This window comes from Rutidosis leptorrhynchoides, chromosome 3 (assembly GCF_046630445.1).
Source record: "Rutidosis leptorrhynchoides isolate AG116_Rl617_1_P2 chromosome 3, CSIRO_AGI_Rlap_v1, whole genome shotgun sequence".
NCBI lineage: Eukaryota > Viridiplantae > Streptophyta > Magnoliopsida > Asterales > Asteraceae > Rutidosis > Rutidosis leptorrhynchoides.
Window position 1 is genome coordinate 440,911,800 of NC_092335.1, and position 27,577 is coordinate 440,939,376.

The window sequence follows — 27,577 nt, forward strand, 5'->3', positions numbered from 1 at the left end:
ATGAGTTAATACTAAATTAAACTCATTCGATTTACGGTTGAATCTAGAATTGAATAATCCCTTGAAGGCTTTAGAGATTACATAAGTATTTCTTCAATAATATTGAAATTACGAATCAATACTTCGTTATTTGTTGAGGCGTGATGTTGATTTTTGTTAAATTCTTGTGAACTTCGCAAAGTACGAGTGATGGTATCTTAGAAGTTTCGGTTACATCGATGATGAAAGTGTAAAATCAAATATATACTTGATTTATTATGAATTGGAATTTGTTGAATTGAGACAGAGATTGTAGTTAACGATGGTTAAGTTGCGGGTGAAAGACGTACATTATTGCATATTTGTAAGATGAATTAACCGAGTAGTTAAGATTCACACACAATAGCTTAGCACGGAAAGATTTATTTTTATTTCAAAATATGTATATATAAAATATACATATAATTTCTTCAGAGGGAATGAGTTAACTCTTCATAACTCCTTGATACAATATACGCGTTATTGATTCGTAATGATGTCCACAGTGATTCTTGAAATGACGGAGTTTGTGATGTTATAGGTGTTGTTGATTCTGATGTTGACTGTACTGACGATGCTGGTGACGCTGACGGTACTGTTGATGCTGTTGGTAAAACAAGTTTAGCTTGTTAATCACACACCATTTTTGTCAGGGTTTCTACTCTTCCTTCTATCATTTTGGTTCGCTTAACTGATTTATGGTTAGGGCTAGATTAGATAATCTCTAAGACTTTAGAGATTACATAATCTCAGTGGAATGTTTCTCCAATGAAGTTATGAATTAATACATCGTCAGTTATTGTTGCTGGTATTCCTTGATATCTATGGTGCGTATGACGTTGATGCTCGTGGGACAGATTGTGAAGTTGAGGTTTACGACGCGGTTGTGGTTGGAGGTGGTAATGGTACTGTTAGCGTTGATGATGGTGGTACTGGTTATGCTGCTGGTGTTGCTGCTGGTGCTGCTACTGGTGTTTGTAATTTCTGCACCATATTCTCCAAAACCACTACCCGAGCGCGAAGCTCGTTGACTTCTTCTATTACACCGGGGTGATTGTTGGTTCGGACGAGTGGTTAAATAAAATCTAGAATTTGATGGAGTATATAATCGTGACGAGATACTCTGGAAATGAGAGAGAAAATGGTGTTTCGGACAGTGCTTCAGGTTCTTCGTCAAGAGGGCAATGTGGTGGATGGAAAGGATCGCCTTCTACTTATCTCCAATGATTGAGGAGACTATGAACCCATCCCAAATTCATCCAGAATAGATGATGACTGATTGGTTGATCCATTCTGCTCACACTGCTTTCGGAGCTTGAGTGAGATTCCATTTCAGAATCCGAGTGACTTGAACTTATGACAACTTCCATTTCGTACGATTGGATAAAGGATTTTTCGATATAAAATGATTTTCCGGCTATCGGGTGGTATTCTATTTACATAGGATATCCATATATGTATATAGATCAAAAGATTTCATAGATTACGGAGGAATTTACGGAATATGTCAGGCAAAGTTTACAGTAATAGATACGATAAGATATGATTTAGCAGATATGCTAAGATATGAATTTTGTCTATACACTACTCATGCAATTAATGTAGCAAGACGTGTCTAGACTAATAATGATAAGTAGGTAATTTCCTAAGGATGATAAGCAGATGATTTTCGACTAGAAATGATAAGCAAAACTTTTGACATGCAGACACGGTCGAAGTCCAGACTCACTAATGCATCCTAACGACTTATCAGTTAGACACACTAATGCAGACCTGGTTCGCTAAGACCACCGCTCTGATACCAACTGAAAGGACCCGTTCATATACATTATAAACGATTCATAATAGTTGATTACATCGCGAGGTATTTGACCTCTATATGATACATATTACAAACATTGTATTCGTTTTTAAAACACAAACTTTCTTTACATCGAAAATTGACTGGCATGCATACCATTTCATAATATCCACTATCCAATTATAAATTAACTTAATAGTAATCTTTGATGAACTCAATAACTCGAATGCAACGTTCTTCGAAATATGCCATGAAATACTCCAAGTAATATCTTTAAAACAAGCAAATGCACAGCGGAAGATTTCTTTTATACCTGAGAATAAACATGCTTTAAAGTGTTAACCAAAAGGTTGGTGAGTTCATTAGTTTATCATAATCATTCATTTCCATCATTTTAATAGACCACAAGAATTTCATTTCCAGTTCTCATAAATATACGTCCCATGCATAGAGACAAAAATAATCATTCATATGTATTGAACACCTGGTAACCGACATTAACAATATGCATATAAGAATATCCCCATCATTCCGGGATCCTCCTTCGGACATGATATAAGTTTCGAAGTACTAAAGCATCCGGTACTTTGGATGGGGTTTGTTAGGCCCAATAGATCTATCTTTAGGATTTGCGTCAATTAGGGTGTCTGTTTCCTAATTCTTAGATTACCAGACTTAATAAAAAGGGGCATATTCGATTTCGGTAATTCAACCATAGAATGTAGTTTCAAGTACTTGTGTCTATTTTGTAAATCATTTATAAAAATTGCGCATGTATTCTCAGCCCAAAAATATAAAGGGTAAAAAGGCAAATGAAACTCACCATACTGTATTTCGTAGTAAAAATACATATAACGTCATTGAACAAGTGCAAGGTTGGCCTCGGATTCACGAACCTAAATTAATTATGTATATATATGTGCTGGTCAATATTTGTCTAACAAATTAGGTCAAGTCATAGTGTACCACAATCCTAATGCTCGAGACTAATATGCAAAGATCAACAAAAGTTAATTTAACTCAAAATGATTTCCAAAATTTATACATGATTATTATATAGTTTAAATATCGTCGTTTTATATTTTTAAATATTTTTAAAAGATTTAATAGAGTAAATAATATAATTCATTTATTAATAAATAAAATTTTATATAAAAATATACTTTTATATATCTTAAGTAATAAAATTTATAAAGTTAATTTAAAAAAAATATTATGATAGGTTTTATTAAGGTAATTATATTATTTGTATTACATATTTATTTGATAAAATAACATTGATAATAATAATAAGTAAAAGTTGTATTATTTTGCAATAATAATTATTATTATTCTTTTAAAAATATCAATATTTATATTTACTAATAATGATATTATAATAAAACGATAATTCTAATTATGATAACTTTAATATTTACGATACTTTTTAATATTAACTTTAAAATAATAATTCTATTTAAAATGATAATAATAATGATATTTTATAATAACAATGACATTTCTATTAAAATGATATTTTTTGTTAAAATGATAGTTTTAATACTAACGATACTTTTAATAATAATAGTAATGATAAAAATAATAAGAATGATAATTTTATCTAGATCAATATCTTATAATATTTTAATTTCATCATGATACTCATACTCATTATTTCCTAATCGTTTCGTTTAATAGCTTTTAATCGTCTTTTATATTGTGTTTATAACACTAATAATAATAGTACTAAAAAGAATTAGGTGTTACTAATATTAGTTTTAATTACAATAATACTAATAATGATAATTACTATGATATTATTAATAATACTAATAACTATTTTAATGATAATAATAATAATAATAACAATAACAATAACCAATTTTAAATAGTGATATATATATATTAATAATGATAATAATAATAATAATAATAATAATAATAATAATAAGATACTAATAATAATAATAATAATAATACTAATTATAACTTTAACGATGATAACAATAATAATAATAATAAAAATAACAATTTTTAATGATAATTCCTTTTATTAATAATGATAATAATAAGATAAAACTAGAACGACGATAATAACGACGATAATAATAATCATTTTTATAAAAATTCAATTGACTATAACTTCTAATCCGTTCATCGAACTCATTCGATATCTAAATGAAAAGTTCTCAATTTTTCGCTAGCCTTCCAAGGACATGCATATCTTATACCTTATCTCAACCGCAAGTGTAATTAATTCAGGATTCAACATAACCTATCTAAGGGCAATATCAAAAGTACAAGCATGCATAATCCTATATTCTTGAGCACTAGTCAGGGATACACTATTAATATGTAAAAATAATTTATGAGTACTCACGTATCAATATTGAGATTCAATATTGCAGGAAAGGTACGTAGACGCAACGGAGACGATAAACACTAGATTGACCTCACAAGCATACCCATGAACCATACCCATCACCTCCATAGCTATAACCCATGTTTTCCTTAGCTCTATCCCACTCGAAAAATCCATTTTGAAATAATACGCTCATGACCTCGTCGTAGTATTTTATGTATACTAATAATATCTTGAAATAATACTGAGTAAATATATATATGTAAGTCGATTGAGAGAGTTTAGAGAAATATATTTCAAGTTTCTATGAAATAATGAAACCTATTGAATTCTATTTATAATAGATTTTTGAATTATTAAAGTGAATTATTAAAGTATGAATTATTAAAGTGAATTATTAAAGTATGAATTATTAAAGTGAATTATTAAAGTATGAATTATTAAAGTGAATTATTAAAGTATGAATTATTAAAGTGAATTATTAAAGTGAATTATTAAAGTATGAATTATTAAAGTAAATTATTAAAGTTAAAGTAAAGTAAAAGTAAAGTAAAGGTAAAGTTAAAGTATAGTAAAAGTATAAAACTATGTACGTATAATATGCGTATAAATATATATAAAATTAATTTAAATCATTATTTATATTTAATAAAATAAAATATAAATATCGTTATCTTTATCATACTGGTTAAGTAATGAGTTGTAAAAAGTGGTTCTAGATATTTATAAAAGTTATATACGTTTTAATAATAAAGTTCTTTTTAAACTAAAAACGTTTTTGTACGTTTGAAAATAAATCAAATAAATATGATAATTTTGTTTTCCAAAACTAAATATATTTAAGAATCATTTTGTTAAAAGGTTAAAATAATGGAAATCATTATATCATAAAACGTTTTAGAAAAGTAGAATCATATATATTCATAATAGGTTTCAAGTTTTTAAATTACGGTCTGTTGGTGAAGCATGGGATAAAGTCCAAAGGTTAAATAAACGTATGAAAAATGTCGAGTTACTTAACTTGTCGATATCCAACATCTAAGTTATTTACACTCCACGTTCTTACTTATAAATCACTTTACCATTTTCCGAATGTTGTCAAAAAGAATAGATTTCTTAAATCACAGTGGACCTCATAACATAGACCCGTAATCATATCACAATGTATCTGATAAATCAATCATTTTATATTATCTTCTAATTCCATCGATAAACATATTCAAACAAATACGTTCGTGTAAAGTAATATACGTTTAATACTTTATTAATATTCTCAAGTTATAATATATATATATATATATATATATACATATATATACATATCTATTTATATATAACGGTTCATGAATCGTCGGAATTTGGTCGAGGTTATAATGAATGTATGAACACAGTTTAAAATTCTTGAGATTTAACTTAACAAACTTTGCTTATCGTGTCGGAATAATATAAAGATAAAGTTTAAATTTGATTGAAACTTTCCGGGTTGTCACAAAAGTAGGGTGCGTCGAGCGCACAAAAGCACGTGCGCGGCCCGCACTGTTCACCTACCACAATTCCACTTTACAGCTCGAGTTGCACGTTCAGATCTGCTTTACACGTCAAAGTGCGCGGAGAAAGTGCGCTGAGCGCACTTCTTGGCGCACTCTACTATTCATGCTTTTTGACTTGTTTTCGATCCCAGAATTCTCTGATCAAAATTTGGACGAGTGAGCTGAGCGCATACCCGTGGCGCACTCCTTGGCGCACTCTACTATTCATCGACTTTTTAACTTGTTTTTGATCTCTGAGTAGTATCATCCAAAATCTTCAATATTTCTTCAATTACACAATCATTCTAACTATTTTACAATAAAATGGAATACAAACGAAAATACTATGTTTACACACGAAATAAACAACGATAGAACTTGATATTGCGACTAAAGATATGTCTAATTTGAGCAATATCACATATCGACCCATCTATATATATTATTTGGAACAACTATAGACACTCTATATGCAGTAATGTTGGAGTTAGCTATACAGGGTCGAGGTTGATTTCAAATATATATATACTTTGAGTTGTGATCTAGCCTGAGACGTGTATACACTGGATCGTGGATTGATTCAAGATAATATATATCAATTTATTTCTGTACATCTAATTGTGGACAACTAGTTGTAGGTTACTAACGAGGACATCTGACTTAATAAACTTAAAACATTAAAACGTATTAAAAATATTGTAAATATATTTTGAACATACTTTGGTATATATGTACATATTTGTTATAGGTTCGTGAATCGACCAGTGGCCAAGTCTTACTTCCTGACGAAGTAAAAATCTGTGAAAGTGAGTTATAGTCCCACTTTTAAAATCTAATATTTTGGGATGAGAATACATGCAGTTTTATAAATGTTTTACAAAATAGACACAAGTAAATGAAACTACATTATATGGGTGAATGATCGAAGCCGAATATGCCCCTTTTTGCTTGGTAGCCTAAGAATTAGTAAACTGATCTACTAATTGACGCGAATCCTAAAGATAGATCTATTGGGCCTAAAATACCCCATCCAAAGTACCGGATGCTTTAGTACTTCGAATTCGTTTTTATCATGTCCGAAGGATTTCCCTGAATGATAGGGGATATTCTTATATGCATCTTATTAATTTCGGTTACCAGGTGTTCACCATATGAATGAATTTTATCTCTATGTATGGGATGTATATTGAAATATGAAATCTTTGGTCTATTATTATGATTTGATAATATATAGGTTAAACCTATAAGTCACCAACATTTTTGTTGACGTTTTAAGCATGTTTATTCTCAGGTGATTATTAAGAGCTTCCGCTGTTGCATACTAAAATAAGGACAAGATTTGGAGTCCATGCTTGTATGATATTATGTAAAAACTGCATTCAAGAAACTTATTTTTGATGTAATATATTCTTATTGTAAACCATTATGTAATGGTCGTGTGTAAACGGTATATTTTAGATTATCATTATTTGATAATCTACGTAATGCTTTTTAAAACTTTATAGATAAAATAAAGGTTATGGTTGTTTTAAAAATGAATGCAGTCTTTGAAAAACGTCTCATATAGAGGTCAAAACCTCGCAACGAAATTAATTAATATGGAACGTTTATAATCAATATGAACGGGACATTTCAGTTGGTATCCCAGCATTGGTCTTAGAGAACCATAAAATTGCATTAGTGTGTCTTAATGAGTTTGTTAGGATGTATTAGTGAGTCTGGACTTCGACCGTGTTTTTCTTCAAAAACGATTGCTTAACACTTTTGTTGGAAACTATATATTATTAACATGTAATTATGTGATATATTAACCTCTTAATGTGTTTGATATTGTGTGATAGATGTCTACCACTAGTACAAATCCCATCGATTCACCTAATAATAATGAAGAGTCGAATATATTTTGGAAAAATTCACAAATTCCCGAAGAAGAACCGGAAGAGGAGGAACCGGAAGAGGAGGAACCGGAAGAAGAGGAATCGGAAGAGGAGGAACCGGAAGAGGAGGAACCGGAAGAAGAAGAGGTTCCAGAGGAAGAAATATTGATACCTATTGTAAATCGATTAAATAAAAGAAAATCCTCAACCAACGGACCAAAGTTAATAATGGTCAATGGTGTTTCCGTCGAGGAAGCAAAATATTGGGAAGATTACCAATTTTCTAATGAATCGGATCCCGATGAGGATTCCGATGATGTTATAGAAATTACCTCGGCCCAATTTAATAAAGCAAAAGAAAATAATAAGGGAAAAGGTATAAAAATAGAGAAACCCGATTCCAACCCCGATGAACTTTGTATGTATCGGCAACATCCGTATTTCCTAAAATGTAACAATGACCCGGGAACCTCTAAACCACCAGGTTTTTATAAACCATTGTGGAAAACGACGGCTCGTATTAGAGGAACACCATATATTCCTAGAAAATTAGGAAAATGAACCAAGTCCGAAGAAGAAGAAACCAGTGATTCAGATTAAAGGGTTGTAATCATGTTGTGTATTATATGTATTGTAGTGTGCTTGTACTCTTATGTTCTATGTAAAAATTGCTTGTATTGTTTGTTAATTATCTTTTACGAATCTAATCATTGTCTATTTTGCAGTATAAAAACAAAATGGACGTTAAGGGTAGACAACCGAATATTTTAGAAGACCTACCAGAGGATATGATTGAGGAAATCTTGTCTAGAGTCGGTCAGAATTCATCAGCACATTTAGTTATGGCGAAATTAACTTGTCAAACATTTGAAAGACTTTCCAAAAATGCCTTAGTTTATAAAAGGCTTTCCTTTGATAGGTGGGGTATATCACATTGGGGAGACCGTAAGTTACGCCGTGTTTTCTTTAAAGCGTTAAATGCGGGGAACTCAAATGCAATTCTATGCTACGGGTTAAGAACCTATTTTGACTCAACATATCCCAACATAGGATTTCGTGAATTAGAAAGAGCTTCTAACATGCAACATAAAGAAGCATGTTATGCTTACGGGTTAGTAATGTTCGCTTCTTACCAAAGTGAGAAAAAGAACATCGGATTGCAACTTTTAAATAAAACCTTCCCACAAGTGACGGATTCAGTAGTTGGGGTGAGAAACAAGGTTTTTAGATTATTACGGGGCTGTTGGACATTACGAAACCCTCGTCCTTTTGACGACATTACAACATGCTGCCTAGCCAATGGTCATAACGGTTATTTTCCACAAGACCAAGGATGGGAAGTCGTCTTAGAAAAACCAGAATGCATGACTTGTTTCTGGACTTATGAATTACGTGTCTTTATTTCCTTTGCTGAACAACTTGCGTATTAACTAGGTTTTTCTTCAAAACTGTCCTGTATCAAAGTGTGCTATATTTCATGTTATATGTAATATAGCGAAGTTGTAAGTTTGAAGAATATTTGTATGTGATATATTATTATAATCAGTTTTTCATATGGAATTGTATTAGTTGAATTGTATATTAGCTACTAAGTATGAACTTAACGGGTAGGTAGTACCCCAATTTAAACTTATAAAACGCGAGTATAAAGAAAAAGCTTTGAATGAGTTCATATTATGCTACGAAATACTAATGACTACTCTTAATATTATGTATGATTAACTCGATTCAGTTGGCTATTTTGAAGGAAATGACACCGACTACTCGACACACCATGAATATGAGTGAAGAGGAATTTCGTAGCTTTCTTGCTGCAAACATAGCCGCAGTACAGGCTGCGCTACATACCAACAATACCTCTGAATCTAGCAATGTAGCTAACGGCGCAAGAAATCGTGTAGGATGCTCCTACAAAGAATTCACTGCCTGCAAACCTTTGAAATTTGATGGAACCGAAGGACCCATTGGATTAAAACGGTGGACCGAGAAAGTCGAATCGGTGTTTGCCATAAGTATGTGTACTGAAGAGGATAAAGTTAAGTACGCTACGCATACCTTCACAGGTACTGCGTTAACGTAGTGGAACACCTTTCTTGAACAGGTAGGACAAAATGCTGTTTACGCACTACTGTGGTCGGCATTCAAGCAATTGATGAACGAGCAGTACCGTCCTAGAAACGAAGTCAATAAACTCAAGGCAGAACTTAGATAGTTATGAACACAAGGGTTCGCCGTTACCAAATATGAACGAAGGTTCACAGAGTTGTGCCTATTGTGTCCGGGAGCATTCGAAGATGAAGAAGAGAAGATCGACGCGTTTGTAAAAGGGTTACCAGTAAGGATTCAAGAAGATGTGAGTTCACGCGAGCCCGCTTCTATACAGAAGGAAATTCGAATGGCTCATAAACTCATAAGTCAGATTGAGGGAAGAATTAAAGAGCAGGCGGTTGAAGAAGCCAACACGAAACAACTCAAGAGGAAGTGGGAGGAAAACGGTGACAAGAGTTACCAGTACAACAACAACAACAATTACAACCACAATCGCAACAACTATCCCAACAACCGCAACAACAATCGCAACAATAACCGCAATCCTAACAATAACTACAACAAACATCCCAACAACAATAACAACTACAACAACCGTTTCAACAACAATAACAATCTCAACAACAACCTCAATAACAACAACGGCAACAAAAACCTAAAACAGCCATGTCATAGGTGTGAAGAAAATCATCAGGGGTTTTGCACGATATTTAGTAACAGGTGTAAAAGAAATGGTCATAGCGCGACAAAGTGTGAGGTCTACAGACCAAAGTTTAACAGAACTAAAGGAACAAATAATGTCGTAACAAGTAATACCAAAACGAATAGTGTCGGAGCAAGTAATACCAACACTGTTTGTTATAAATGTGGAAAACCGGGCCACATTATTAGAAATTGCCCGAATCAGGGGAATACTAATGGGCAGGGCCGTGGAAGAGTTTTCAATATTAATGCGACAGAAGCACGGGAAGACCCAGAGCTTGTTACGGGTACATTTCTTATTGATGATAAATCTGCTTATGTTTTATTTGATTCGGGTGCGGATAGAAGCTATATGAGTAGAGAATTTTGTGCTAAATTAAGTTGCCCATTGACGCCTTTGGATAGTAAATTTTTACTCGAATTAGCAAACGGTAAATTAATTTTAGCAGATAATATATGTCGGGAGAGAGAAATTAAACTGGGGGATGAAACGTTTAAAATTGATTTAATACCAGTCAAGTTAGGGAGTTTTAATGTAATAATTGGCATGGACTGATTGAAAAAGGTGAGAGCAGAGGTCGTTTGTTACAAAAATGTGATTCGCATTATGCGTGAAAAAGGAAAACCTTTAATGGTGTACGGAGAAAAGAACAACGCGAAATTAAATCTTATTAGTAGTTTGAAGGCGCAAAAACTAATAAGAAAAGGTTGTTACATCATTCTAGCACACATCGAGGAAGTTAAACCTGAAGAAAAGAATATCAGTGATGTTCCCGTCGCAAAAGAATTTCCCGATGTATTTCTGAAAGAATTACCGGGATTACCCCCACATCGATCCGTTGAATTTCAAATAGACCTTGTACCAGGAGCTGCACCAATAGCTCGTGCTCCATACAGACTCGCACCCAGCGAAATGAAAGAATTACAAAGTCAGTTACAGGAACTTTTAGAGCGTGGTTTAATTCGACCAAGCACATCACCATGGGGAGCTCCTGTAGTGACCCGAACTTTTCCATGTTTATATATATATTAAATGAAATTGTTATTTACATGATTAAGTGTTTCCAACATGTTAAGCAATCAAACTTGTTAAGACTTGATTAATTGAAATAGGTTTCATATAGACAATTGACCACCCAAGTTGACCGGTGATTCACGAACGTTAAAACTAGTAAAAACTATATGATGACATATATATGGTTATATATATAGTTAACATGATATTATGATAAGTAAACATATCATTAAGTATATTAACAATGAACTACATATGTAAAAACAAGACTACTAACTTGATGATTTTGAAACGAGACATATATGTAACGATTATCGTTGTAACGACATTTAATGTATATATATCATATTAAGAGATATTCGTACATCATAATATCATGATAATATAATAATTTAAAATCTCATTTGATATTATAAACATTGGGTTAACAACAATTAACAAGATCGTTAACCTAAAGGTTTCAAAACAACACTTACATGTAACGACTAACGATGACTTAACGACTCAGTTAAAATGTATATACATGTAGTGTTTTAATATGTATTCATACACTTTTGAAAGACTTCAAGAAACTTATCAAAATACTTCTACTTAACAAAAATGCTTACAATTACATCATCGTTCAGTTTCATCAACAATTCTACTCGTATGCACCCGTATTCGTACTCGTACAATACACATCTTTTAGATGTATGTACTATTGGTATATACACTCCAATTATCAGCTCTTAGCAGCCCATGTGAGTCACCTAATATATGTGGGAACCATCATTTGGCAACTAGCATGAAACACTCATAAAATTACAAAAATATGAGTAATCATTCATGACTTATTTACATGAAAACAAAATTACATATCCTTTATATCTAATCCATACACCAACGACCAAAAACACCTACAAACACTTTCATTCTTCAATTTTCTTCATCTAACTGATCTCTCTCAAGTTCTATCTTCAAGTTCTATGTGTTCTTCATAAATTCTACAAGTTCTAGTTTCATAAAATCAAGAATACTTCCAAGTTTGCTAGCTTACTTCCAATCTTGTAGAGTGATCATCCAACATCAAGAAATCTTTCTTATTTACAGTAATATATCTTTCTAATATAAGGTAATACTCATATTCAAACTTTGATTCAATTTCTATAACTATAACAATCTTATTTCGAGTGGAAATCTTACTTGAACTTGTCTTCGTGTCATGATTCTACTTCAAGAACTTTCAAGTCATCCAAGATCCTTTGAAGCTAGATCCATTTGTCTTATTTCCAGTAGGTTTATCCACAAAAATTGCGGTAGTAATGATGTTCATATCATCATTCGATTCATACATATAAAGCTATCTTATTCGAAGGTTTAAACTTGAAATCACTAGAACATAGTTTAGTTAATTCTAAACTTGTTCGCAAACAAAAGTTAATCCTTCTAACTTGACTTTTAAAATCAAATAAACACATGTTCTATATCTATATGATATGCTAACTTAATGATTTAAAACCTAGAAACACGAAAAACACCGTAAAACTGGACATACGCCTTAATAGTAACACCGCGGGCTGTTTAGGGTTTGATAATTAAAAACTATGATAAACTTTGATTTAGAAGTTGTTCTTCTGGGAAAATGATTTCTCTTATGAACATGAAACTATATCCAAAAATCATGGTTAAACTCAAAGTGAAAGTATGTTTTTCAAAATGGTCATCAAGACGTCGTTCTTTCGACTGAAATGACTACCTCTTACAAAAACGACTTGTAACTTATATTTTCGACTATAAACCTATACTTTTTTTGTTTAAGTTCATAAAATAGAGTTCAATATGAAACCATATCAATTTGATTCACTCAAAACGGATTTAAAATGAAGAAGTTATGGGTAAAACAAGATTGAATATTTTTTTATTTTTGTAGCTACGGGAAATATTAACAATTCTATACAAATCATATCCTAGCTAACTTATATTGTATTATACATGTATTCTAATATATTATGTAATCTTGGAATACCATAGACACATATGCAAATGTTTTGACATATCATATCGACCAATGTATATATATTATTTGGAACAACCATAGACACTCTATATGCAGTAATGTTGGAGTTAGCTATACAGGGTTGAGGTTGATTCCAAAAATATATATACTTTGAGTTGTGATCTAGCCTGAGACGTGTATACACTGGGTCGTGAATTGATTCAAGATAATATATATTGATTTATTTCTGTACATCTAACTGTGAACAACTAGTTGTAGGTTACTAACGAGGACAGCTGACTTAATAAACTTAAAACATCAAAATGTATTAAAAGTGTTGTAAATATATTTTGAACATACTTTGATATATATGTACATATTCGTTATAGGTTCGTGAATCGACCAGTGGCCAAGTCTTATTTCCCGACGAAGTAAAAATCTGTGAAAGTGAGTTATAGTCCCACTTTTAAAATCTAATATTTTTGAGATGAGAATACATGTAGGTTTTATAAATGATTTACAAAATAGACACAAATACGTGAAACTACATTCTATGGTTAAATTATCGAAATCGAATATGCCCCTTTTTATTAAGTCTGGTAATCTAAGAATTAGGGAACAGATACCCTAACTGACGCGAATCCTAAAGATAGATTTATTGGGCCTAACAAACCCCATCCAAAGTACCGGATGCTTTAGTACTTCGAAATTTATATCATATCCGAAGGGTGTCCCGGAATGATGGGGATATTCTTATATATGCATCTTGTTAATGTCGGTTACCAGGTGTTCACCATATGAATAATTTTTATCTCTATGTATGGGATGTATATTGAAATATGAAATCTTGTGGTCTATTGTTACGATTTGATATATATAGGTTAAACCTATAACTCACCAACATTTTTGTTGACGTTTTAAGCATGTTTATTCTCAGGTGATTATTAAGAGCTTTCGCTATTGCATACTTAAATAAGGACAAGATTTGGAGTCCATGCTTGTATGATATTGTGTAAAAACTGCATTCAAGAAACTTATTTCGTTGTAACATATTTGTATTGTAAACCATTATGTAATAGTCGTGTGTAAACAGGATATTTCAGATTATCATTATTTGATAATCTACGTAAAGCTTTTTAAACCTTTATTGATGAAATAAAGGTTATGGTTTGTTTTAAAATGAATGCAGTCTTTGAAAAACGTCTCATATAGAGGTCAAAACCTCGCAACGAAATCAATTAATATGGAACGTTTTTAATCAATAAGAACGGGACATTTCAGCTCCTGTTTTGTTTGTCAAGAAGAAAGATGGTACATTCAGGTTGTGTATTGAGTACTGAGAGTTGAACAAACTTACCATCAAGAACCGCTACCCACTACCGAGAATCGACGACTTATTTGATCAACTACAAGGCTCGTCTATTTATTCGAAGATCGATTTATGTTCTGGATATCATCAAATGCGGGTGAAGGAGGATGATATTCCAAAGACTGCTTTTAGGACGCGTTACGGTCATTACGAGTTTATGGTTATGCCGTTTGGATTGACTAACGCACCAGCTGTGTTCATGGACCTCATGAACCGAGTGTATGGGCCATATCTTGATAAGTTTGTCATTGTTTTCATCGATGACATACTTATTTACTCGAAGAATGATCAAGAGCACGAAGAACATTTGAGAAAAGTGCTAGAGTTGCTGAGAAAAGAAAAACTGTACGCTAAGTTTTCAAAGTGTGCATTTTGGTTGGAAGAAGTTCAATTCCTCGGTCACATAGTGAACAAAGAAGGTATTCAGGTGGATCCAGCAAAGATTGAAACTGTTGAAAAGTGAGAAACCCCGAAAACTCCGAAACACATACGTCAGTTTTTAGGACTAGCTGGTTATTACAGAAGGTTCATCCAAGACTTTTTCAGAATAGCAAAACCCTTGACTGCATTAACGCATAAAGGGAAGAAATTTGAATGGAAAGATGAACAAGAGAAAGCGTTTCAATTGTTAAAGAAAAAGTTAACTACGGCACCTATATTGTCATTACCTGAAGGGAATGATGATTTTGTGATATATTGTGACGCTTCAAAGCAAGGTCTCGGTTGTGTATTAATGCCATGAACGAAAGTAATTGCTTATGCGTCTAGACAATTGAAGATTCACGAACAGAATTATACGACGCATGATTTGGAATTAGGCGCGGTTGTTTTTGCATTAAAGACTTGGAGGCACTACTTATATGGGGTCAAAAATATTATATATACTGACCACAAAAGTCTTCAACACATATTTAATCAGAAACAACTGAACATGAGGCAGCGCAGATGGATTGAATTGTTGAATGATTACGACTTTGAGATTCGTTATCACCAGGGGAAGGCAAATGTGGTAGCCGAAGCCTTGAGTAGAATGGACAGAGAACCCATTCGAGTAAAAGCTATGAATATAATGATTCACACTAACCTTACTACTCAAATAAAGAAAGCGCAATAAGGAGTTTTAAAAGAGGGAAATTTAAAGGATGAAATACCCAAAGGATCGGAGAAGCATCTTAATATTCGGGAAGACGGAACCCGGTATAGGGCTGAAAGGATTTGGGTACTAAAATTTGGAGATATGAGAGAAATGGTACTTAGAGAAGCTCATAAAACCATATACTCAATATATCCTGGAATGGGGAAGATGTACAAGGATCTCAAGAAACATTTTTGGTGGCCGGGTATGAAAGCCGATGTTACTAAATACGTAGGAGAATGTTTGACGTGTTCTAAGGTCAAAGCGGAGCATCAGAAACCATCAGGTCTACTTCAACAACCCGAAATCCCAGAATGGAAATGGGAAAACATTACCATAGATTTCATCACTAAATTGCCAAGGACTGCAAGTGGTTTTGATACTATTTGGGTAATAGTTGATCGTCTCACCAAATCAGCACACTTCCTGCCAATAAGAGAAGATGACAAGATGGAGAAGTTAACACGATTATATTTGAAGGAAGTCGTCTCCAGACATGGAATACCAATCTCTATTATCTCGATAGGAATGGCAGATTTATTTCAAGATTCTGGCAGACATTACAGCAAGCATTAGGAACTCGTCTAGACATGAGTACTGCTTATCATCCACAAACTGATGGGCAGAGCGAAAGGACGATACAAACGCTTGAAGACATGCTACGAGCATGTGTTATTGATTTCAAAAACAGTTGGGATCGACATCTACCGTTAGCAGAATTTTCCTACAACAACAGCTACCATTCAAGCATTGAGATGGCGCCGTTTGAAGCACTTTATGGTAGAAAGTGCAGGTCTCCAATTTGTTGGAGTGAAGTGGGGGATAGACAGATTACGAGCTCGGATATAATTCAAGAAACTACCAAGAAGATCATCCAAATTCAACAACGGTTGAAAACCGCCCAAATTTGACAAAAGAGCTACGCCAACATTAAAAGAAAAGATATAGAATTTGAAATTGGAGAGATGGTCATGCTTAAGGTTGCACCTTGGAAAGGTATTGTTCGATTTGGTAAACGAGGGAAATTAAATCCAAGGTATATTGGACCATTCAAGATTATTGATCGTGTCGGACCAGTAGCTTACCGACTTGAGTTACCTCAACAACTCACAGCTGTACATAACACTTTTCACGTCTCGAATTTGAAGAAATGTTTTGCTAAAGAAGATCTCACTATTCCGTTAGACGAAATCCAAATTAACGAAAAACTTCAATTTATCGAAGAACCCGTCGAAATAATGGATCGTGAGGTTAAAAGACTTAAGCAAAACAAGATACCAATTGTTAAGGTTCGATGGAATGCTCGTAGAGGACCCGAGTTCACCTGGGAATGAGAAGATCAGATGAAGAAGAAATACCAGCACTTATTTCCAGAAGATACGTCAACACCTCCAACTGCTTAAAATTTCGAGATGAAATTTATTTAACGGGTAGGTACTGTAGTGACCCGAACTTTTCCATGTTTATTTATATTAATTGAATTTGATAATTACATGATTAAGTGTTTCCAACATGTTAAGCAATCAAACTTGTTAAGACTTGATTAATTAAAATAGGTTTCATATAGACAATTGACCACCCAAGTTGACCGGTGATTCACGAACGTTAAAACTTGTAAAAACTATATGATGACATATATATGATTATATATATAGTTAACATGATATTATGATAAGTAAGTATCTCATTAGGTATTTTAACAATGAGTTATATACATAAAATTGAGTTTATTGAATTAAGAAACTCGAAACGATATATATAACGATTATCGTTATAACAACGTCTTACTAAATACATATGAATCATATTAAGATATTGATACACTATGTTTAATCATGATAAATGATAAGTAAACATGTCATTAAGTGTATTAACAATGAACTACATATGTAAAAACAAGACTACTAACTTAATGATTTCGAAACGAGACATATATGTAACGATTATCGTTGTAACAACATTTAACTGTATATATATCATACTAAGATATATTAATATATCATAATATCATGATAATGTAATAATTTAACATCTCTTTAGATATAATAAACAATGGGTTAACAACTTTTAACAAGATCGTTAACCTAAAGGTTTCAAAACAACATTTACATGTAACGACTAACGATGACTTAACGACTCAGTTAAAATGTATATACATGTAGTGTTTTAATATGTATTCATACACTTTTGAAAGACTTCAAGACACTTATCAAAATACTTCTACTTAAAAAAATGCTTACAATTACATCCTCGTTCAGTTTCATCAACAATTCTACGCGTATGCACCCGTATTCGTACTCGTATAATACATAACTTTTAGATGTATGTACTATTGGTATATACACTCCAATGATCATCTCTTAGCAGCCTATGTGAGTCACCTAACACATGTGGGAACCATCATTTGGCAACTAGCATGAAATATCTCATAAAATTACAAAAATATTAGTAATCATTCATGACTTATTTACATGTAAACAAAATTACACATCCTTTGTATCTAATCCATATACCAACAACCAAAAACACCTACAAACACTTTCATTCTTCAATTTTCTTCATCTAATTTATCTCTCTCAAGTTCTAAGTGTCCTTCATAAATTCTATAAGTTCTAGTTTCATAAAATCAAGAATACTTCCAAGTTTGCTAGCTTACTTCCAATCTTGTAAAGTGATCATCCAACCTCAAGAAATCTTTCTTATTTACAGTAATATATCTTTCTAATACAAGGTAATACTCATATTCAAACTTTGATTCAATTTTTATAACTATAACAATCTTATTTCGAGTGGAAATCTTACTTGAACTTGTTTTCGTGTCATGATTCTGCTTCAAGAACTTTCAAGCCATCCAAGGATCCTTTGAAGCTAGATCTATTTTTCTTATTTCTAGTAGGTTTATCTAAAAAACCTAAGGTATTAATGATGTTCATAACATCATTCGATTCATATATATAAAACTACCTTATTCGAAGGTTTAAACTTGAAATCACTAAAACATAGTTTAGTTAATTCTAAACTTGTTCGCAAACAAAAGTTAATCCTTCTAACTTGACTTTTAAAATTAACTAAACACATGTTCTATATCTATATGATATGCTAACTTAATGATTTAAAACCTGGAAACACAAAAAACACCGTAAAACTGGACATACGCCGTCGTAGTAACACCGCGGGCTGTTTTGGGTTTGATAATTAAAAACTACGATAAACTTTGATTTAAAAGTTTTTCTTCTGGAAAAATGATTTTTCTTATGAACATGAAACTATATCCAAAAATCATGGTTAAAGTCAAAGTGGAAGTATGTTTTTCAAAATGGTCATCAAGACGTCGTTCTTTCGACTGAAATGACTACCTTTACAAAAACAACTTGTAACCTGTATTTCTGTCTATAAACTTATACTTTTTCTGTTTATATTCATACACTTAAGTTCAATATGAAACCATAGCAACTTGAAACACTCAAAACGGATTTAAAACGAAGAAGTTATGGGTAAAACAAGATTGGATATTTTTGCTTGTTGTAGCTACGTGAAAATTGGTAACAAATTTATATTAATCATATCCTAGCTAACTTATATTGTATTATACATGTATTCTAATATATTATGTAATCTTGGGATACCATAGACACATATACAAATGTTTTGACATATCATATTGACCCATATATATATATTATTTGGAACAACTATAGACACTCTATATGCAGTAATGTTGGAGTTAGCTATACAGGGTTGAGGTTGATTCCAAAAATATATATACTTTGAGTTGTGATCTAGCCTGAGACGTGTATACACTGGGTCGTGGATTGATTCAAGATAATATATATCGATTTATTTCTGTACATCTAATTGTGGACAACTAGTTGTAGGTTACTAACGAGGACAGCTGACTTAATAAACTTAAAACATTAAAACGTATTAAAAATGTTGTAAATATATTTTGAACATACTTTGATATATATGTACATATTTGTTATAGGTTCGTGAATCGACCAGTGGCCAAGTCTTGCTTCCCGACGAAGTAAAAATCTGTGAAAGTGAGTTATAGTCCCACTTTTAAAATCTAATATTTTGGGAAGAGAATACATGTAGTTTTATAAATGTTTTACGAAATAGACACAAGTAAATGAAACTACATTATATGGGTGAATGATCAAAGCCGAATATGCCCCTTTTTACTTGGTAGCCTAAGAATTAGTAAACCGATCTACTAATTGACGCGAATCCTAAAGATAGATCTATTGGGCCTAACGAACCCCATCCAAAGTACCGGATGCTTTAGTATTTCAAATTCGTTTTTATCATGTCTGAAGGATTTTCCGGAATGATAGGGGATATTCTTATATGCATCTTGTTAATGTCGGTTACCAGGTGTTCACCATATGAATGAATTTTATCTCTATGTATGGGATGTATATTGAAATATGAAATCTTGTGGTCTATTATTATGACTTGATAATATATAGGTTAAACCTATAACTCACCAACATTTTTGTTGACGTTTTAAGCATGTTTATTCTCAGGTGATTATTAAAAGCTTCCGCTGTTGCATACTAAAATAAGGACAAGATTTGGAGTCCATGCTTGTATGATATTATGTAAAAACTGCATTCAAGAAACTTATTTTTGATGTAATATATTCTTATTGTAAACCATTATGTAATGGCCGTGTGTTAACGGTATATTTTAGATTATCATTATTTGATAATCTACGTAATGCTTTTTTAAACCTTTATAGATAAAATAAAGGTTATGGTTGTTTTAAAAATGAATGCAGTCTTTGAAAAATGTCTCATATAAAGGTCAAAACCTCGCAACGAAATCAATTAATATGGAACGTTTATAATCAATATGAACGGGACATTTCAAAGTAGTTCTTGGATTTGACTTTGCAATGCTTGCATTTCGGATGGAGCGAGTCTATACGGTGCACGTGTTACGGGTGCTGCTCCCTGAATAAGATCGATTTGGAATTCAACCGGTCGATGAGGTGGAAGAGCCGGCAATTCATCGGGAAATACATCAGAAAAGTCACTAATAATTAGAACATCATCGATATGCTTCTCATCAGACTCGACTTTCTTAACGTGGGCAAGGATCGCAAAACAACCCTTACGAAGGTATTTTTCAACTTTAAGGCACGAGACGAGGTTGAGTCCGGTGCAACTCTTATCGCCATAGACAATCAAGGGTTCACCATTATCGATAGGAATTTGAATCGCTTTAAGATCGCAAAGGATGTGAGATTTCATTTTGGCTAACCAATCCATACCAATGATTACATCGAAGCTCCCTAGTTCTATAGGTATCAAGTCAATTTTAAACTCTTTACCAATTAAGTTTAACGTACACCCCTGATAAAATTTGTCGGCACTCAATAGGTTCCTGTTGGCCACTTCAATGGTATAAGTAGTATCTAGTGGGAGTGGTGGAGTGCTAAAATGATGAGTCAAAGTCTTGGATACTCTTATCGGCACCCGAATCAAATAAGTAAGAGACATAAGAATTGTTGAGAAGAAACGTACCCGTGACTAGTTCATTGTCATCTCAGGCTTCCTCGGTGTTAATGTTGAAAGCTCGGTCGCGCGTATTAGGGTTATCTTTCTTCTTTGGGCATGCATTTCTATAATGACCCGTTTGGCCACATTCGTAACAAGTGACCGTCTTTGGTGTATTGGGCCCCTTTCGAGCGACGGGGGTGGCACTTTTACAATCGTTGGCCTTATGACCAATTCCTTGGCACCGATGGCAAATTAGCTTGCCACGTTCGCCAAAGTGATGTTTGTGGCATTTGTTGTAAAGAGGTAGGTTTCCGACATAACCCTTCTTGCCGTCGGAGGTGATAGGCTTCTTGGCAAAGTTGTTGCTGTTGCTTGATTGGAGGGCTTCCCATTTTCTTTTGTTGCTACCCGACTTATTCTCGGCTTTAGGTGCCGGTACTACGATTTCGTCCACCGTTTCTATCAATTGGCGGGCCATCTTTAAAGCTTCTTGATGATTAGTGGTTTTGGATGACATTACCCCGTGTTTGATGCTCTTTGGAAGACCATCCATGTAAAGTTCAACCCTTAAAGACTCAGGGTTCACAAGGTTTGGGCACATAAAGGCTAGTTCAGAAAATCGTTGATTATAGGCCTTGAGATCGTTTCCGACCGCTTTTAAAGTTCTTAGCTCTTGTTCGAGCCTTCGGGTTTCTTCACGAGGAAAATATTCGATGATCATCTTTTCCCTTAAATCGGCCCAAGAGAGGGTGTGGGCTTCATCGGTACCCACCGATTGTACATAGGTATTCCACCAAGTGAGCGCGACACCGGGGAAAGTGTGAGTGGAGTACTTGACCTTGTCTTGGTCCCGACAACTGATTATGCTAAATACGGCTTCCGTTTGCTCAAACCATCGGGTGAGCACAACCGGTCCCCCGGTTCCATCGAAAGTGTGAGGTTTGCACCCCATGAAATCTTTATAGGAGCATCCCTCGTTTGAATTACCGGCTCCATTGTTGTTGTTGTTGTTGTTGTTGTGGTTGTTGTTATTATAATTATTGTTGGATGAGTGACCGGCCATGGCCGCATCTACGGCGGTGGCTATCATTCATTGTAGAGCTTGTTCGGGAGTCTCATAGCGTGGTACCCGGCGATGAGGCATTGTTCCTTCAAAATACAAGAATATCGTTGATTAGTATTCTCAATAATACTAACCGTGATATGGAATAAGGATAAAGAGAAAATTTTCCTTGACTCGCCTTAAATTCTTTATGTCATAATGTCGGAACGTCCATATGAGTCACCGTAATATAATCCCGGCAATTATATTACCCTAATTCATATGTGCATTCGACATTATTTCTTAAGGTGAAGGTGGCATGTCAATCAAATTAAACAACGTGAGATTAAGATGGAATAAGAGTTAGATATGAATAGAAGAGTTCGAGTATAAATGCACAAGTAGTCAAGTAATTCCTACTTCAAGTCTATACGCCGGTTGTAGTCTAGACTCACTAATGTACCCTATAACTCGGGGTTGACACCAATGAACTCTAAATCCCTACAACCAATGCACTGATACCATCTGTAGTGACCCGACAAAATCGTTATTGACGGCGCCGTCTACTTAGGTCGCGTTACGTGGTCATAAGTCTTTAAAATAACATTTGACCGAATACATGTCGCATTCATTTCAAACGTGAAGATTGTTTCAAAGTTTACAAGAATAGTTCAACCACTAGTTACGTTACAATGTTATAAGTACAAATGAAACCTATGCGACACAGTTTTAAATAAAGTCAAAAGACACTCCATGTATGCATATATACTCGACATCCAATGCAAGTATCAAAATAATGAGCGGAAGCATGTATCACAAAACGTTCAAGGACCTGAGAAAAACATAGAAATCTGTCAACGAAAAAGTTGGTGAAATCATAGGTTTAAGTAAGTAAGTAAGTACCTGATAATGCTAAAAACGAACATATATTTCATAGCATTATCCCTCAAGAAAGACAAGCTTTTAGTTGCAATTGTTCTATTTACAAGTGATATTCGTTTAAATAATAAAAGGTGAAGACAAAAGACAGATTCGACGAATTGAAGGCGCAAACGACCAAAAAGCTCAAAAGTACAAAATACAATCAAAGAGGTTCCAATTATTGGTGAGAAACGTCTCAAAATTACAAAAGTACAAGACGCGAAACGCAAAGTACAAGATATTAAATTATACGCAAGGACGTTCGAAAATCCGGAACCGGGACCAAAGTCAACTCTCAACGCTCGACGCAACGGACTAAAAATTACAAGTAAACTATGCACATAAATATAATATAATATTTTTATAATTCTTATAATTATTTATATATTATATTTATTTATTAAAACGTCGACAAGCAAAGAAACAAAAATATGTGAGCTGCTACCTACCCCCATGCGATCGCATGGCCTGGAGGCACAAAAGCCATGCAATCGCATGGCCCTGAAATCCAGGCCTGGTCCTATAAATTCGCGTGTTTTGGCTTAGTTTATATATCATATATCCATCTCTCTATCTATACGTAAATATATTTATATTTATATTATAATTTTAATTTTAATTTTAAATTCTAATAATAAGGGTATGTTAGCGAATGTTGTAAGGGTGTAAGTCGAAATTCTGTCCGAGTAACGCTACGCTATTTTTAATCACTGTAAGTTAATTTTAATGTTATTTGTAAATTAATGTCTCGTAGCTAAGTTATTATTATGCTTATTTAAAATGAAGTAATCATGATGTTGGGCTAAAATATTTAAAATTGGGTAATTGGGCTTGGAACCATAATTGGGGTTTGGACAAAAGAACGACACTTGTGGAAATCAGACTATGGGCTAATAATGGGTTTTATATTAACTAAACAATACCTCGTTAATTTAATATATAGACTTATAATTTGACGTATTTATATATAACCACATACGCTTAACTGGGTACGGTGGGCGGGATATCTATAAATACCAATAATTGTTCATTTTACCGGATACGGAACTGGATTAATAGTTAATAGACTTGTTGAAACAGGGGTGGATTACATTCAAGGGTAATTGGTGTAATTGTTAACAAAGTAGTAAAACCTTGGTTTACACGCAGTCGATAACATGGTGTATTCATTAAACAAAGTATTAAAACCTTGTTACAATTCGAATCCCCAATTAGTTAGAATATTTGACTTCGGACATAAGGATAATTTGACGAGGACACTCGCACTTTATATTTATGACTGATGGACTGTTATGGACAAAAAACCAGACGGGCATATTAAATAATCCAGGACAAAGGAAAATTAACCCATGGGAATAAACTAAAATCAACACGTCAAACATCATGATTATGGAAGTTTAAATAAGCATAATTCCTTTATTTCATATTTAATTGCACTTTTAATTATCGCACTTTTATTTATTGTCATTGTATTTAATTGCACTTTTAATTATCATACTTTTTAATTATCGCACTTTTATTTATCGCAATTTCATTATCGTTATTTATTTTACGCTTTAAATTAAGTCTTTTATTTATTTAATATTTTACATTAGGTTTTAACTGCGACTAAAGTTTTAAAAATCGACAAACCGATCATTAAACGGTAAAAACCCTCTTTTTATAATAATAATAATATTACTTATATATATATATATATATATATATATATATATATATATATATATATATATATATATATATATATATATATATATATATATATATATATATATATATATATATATATATATATATATTTTTATAAATTAAAACTAATATAGCGTTAAGCTTGTTTAAGTGTATCCTTGTGGAACGAACCGGACTTACTAAAAACTACACTACTGTACGATTTGCGTAAAATTGTATCGTATTTAATAGTATTTCGTTGTAAAAATAATACTATTTCCTAGTACACCTCGCACACATCAAATATTTTTGACGCCGCTGCCGCGGACAATTCTGCTTAAACGCCGGAAGCGCAACGCTATAGAAAAAAAAATATATTTTTATTAATTTTTAGTTTACTTTTATAAAAATACGCTTTGTAAAAAAATATACGTTTTAAATTTTAAAAACCGAAAATATAAAAAAAAAGAAAAATATAAATATTTTTAAGAGTTTGTTAAATATATAAGTTTTATAAAGTTTCTTTATTTTTATTTTTTAAAAATATAAGTTTTATATAAATATTCTATATATTTAAAACAGAAAAACAGAAAAAAAAATATAAAAGAAATCTACTCGGTCCGTACTGTAGCAGCCCAATTTCAGGCCCGAAAATCTACTCCATGCGATCGCATGGATTTTTAACGTGAGGACCATGCAATCGCATGGCCCTGTCTGACACGCCACAGTTGACCTAATTCAGCATGAATTACGGAGTATATTATAATTATTATTATTATAACCCTAATTAGGTTTAGATTATTTAATTATTTAGTATTAGTTTTAATTAATTTGTTTTATTTAGTTTAATTAGTTTTAATAAATTAAAAATTAATAGTTTTATAAAATAAATAATATAAAAATAATATTTTTATAAAAATTGTACTTTTTACAACTTTAAGTATATTTTTATATTTTGTACCTTTTAATCGTTTATTCATAATATTTGTATTTTTCGCTCGTTTTTAGTTTTAAGTCATAGTTTTTGCCATAGTATTTTTACTTCTAGATTTTTAGGCTTTGCCGTAAAATCCCTTAAGTGCTTTTTCTTTAGACTAAGATTTAGGTGCTTTAGAATTTTGCGACGCCGTTTTTAAGTTTTAGTACCTTTTTAAGTTATTTCCATTTGGGATATAATATTTCTTTTAAGCTTTAATATTTTTAGACGCAACTTTTAATTCTTAGTTTTTAGTGCCTTTTAAGTTACGACGCGCTACTTTCTTATTTTTATTTTTCGACGCCTATTATTTTTCGACCTTTTATTTTTTCGACATTTTTCGACACGCTCTTTTTCTTTCTTATTTCTCGACATTCTAGTTTTAGGACTTAGATTTTTTTTTCTATTTCTTCTCTAAAATTTCTTTAAATTACGAAAAATTATTTTAAGCGGTTAAATTGATAGACATCAAAATTTTCTGGTTCGTAGTAATAGTTGGATTTGTACGTGGACCGGGTTATTGGAGCCAAACAGTACTCAATTATATTGAGACAAAACGAATCCTGCCCCTCTGCTGCATCTTTTGGCTATTCGAAACGTGGGCAAAATCAGAAAAGTCTATTAATTTGATAACTTATATAATTTTTCTTATTTTTATAACTAATAGGATATTCAGTGAATGCACCGAGCAAAACGTTCACCACCTTTTGTACGTTCACCACCTGTAACTCGATCAAGACATCTAGCAAATATTGTCGCCGTTGATTTTTCTTTAGAATCATCATCCAGTCGACCAAGTACTCCAATTCAAATTTCCGATAATCCAATTTTTGAACCCGACCTCACAATTGAGAATCCGGAGAATATTCATGGACGATTCTGAGATCCTGAACCACTAATCTTTCCTCCGGAACCACCAATCATTCAAACAGAGATTGTTGAGGAACTAACCATTAAATCAGAATCCTCTAGTGATTCAGATTCAACAAATTCAATTATGGAGAATCTGGAACCTTTAAGTATGGAAGACCGAATGAGAGCTAAACGCACTGGCCAAGGTCACGCAATTACTCAACCTGACATTAATGCGCCAGATTATGAAATCAAGGGACAAATCCTACACATGGTAACAAATCAATGCCAATTTAGTGGTGCGCCGAAGGAAGATCCAAATGAACATCTTCGTACCTTTAATAGGATCTGCACTCTATTTAAAATCAGAGAAGTGGAGGATGAACAGATATATCTCATGTTATTTCCCTGGACTTTAAAGGGAGAAGCCAAAGATTGGTTGAAATCGTTACATGAAGGGGCGATTGATACATGGGACGTTTTAGTTGAAAATTTTCTTAAACAATTCTTTCCGGCATCTAAAGCCGTAAGACTTCAAGGAGAAATTGTTACATTCACACAGAAACCAAATGAAACTCTATATGAGGCATGGACAAGATTTGGAAAGTTATTGAGAGGATGTCCGCAACATGGTTTAGACACTTGTCAAATAGTACAAATATTCTACCAAGGATGCGACATCACTACAAGAAAAGACATCGATATAGCAGCTAGTGGTTCCATTATGAAAAAAACAGAAACTGATGCTTACAAAATTATTGATAACACTGCTTCCCACTCACATAAGTGGCACCAAGAAA

General features: G+C 32.8%; 1 non-coding gene and 1 pseudogene across 1 annotated transcript; one reads left to right on the forward strand and one right to left on the reverse strand.

Annotated features, from left to right (window-relative positions):
• The window catches only part of LOC139901514 (lysM domain receptor-like kinase 3), a 153,575-nt pseudogene that overhangs the window by 65,018 nt on the left and 60,980 nt on the right, over positions 1 to 27,577 (forward strand).
• Positions 27,307 to 27,413, reverse strand: LOC139903614 (small nucleolar RNA R71). Its single transcript, XR_011778424.1, has one exon. It is a non-coding gene; the product is annotated as a small nucleolar RNA R71 (small nucleolar RNA).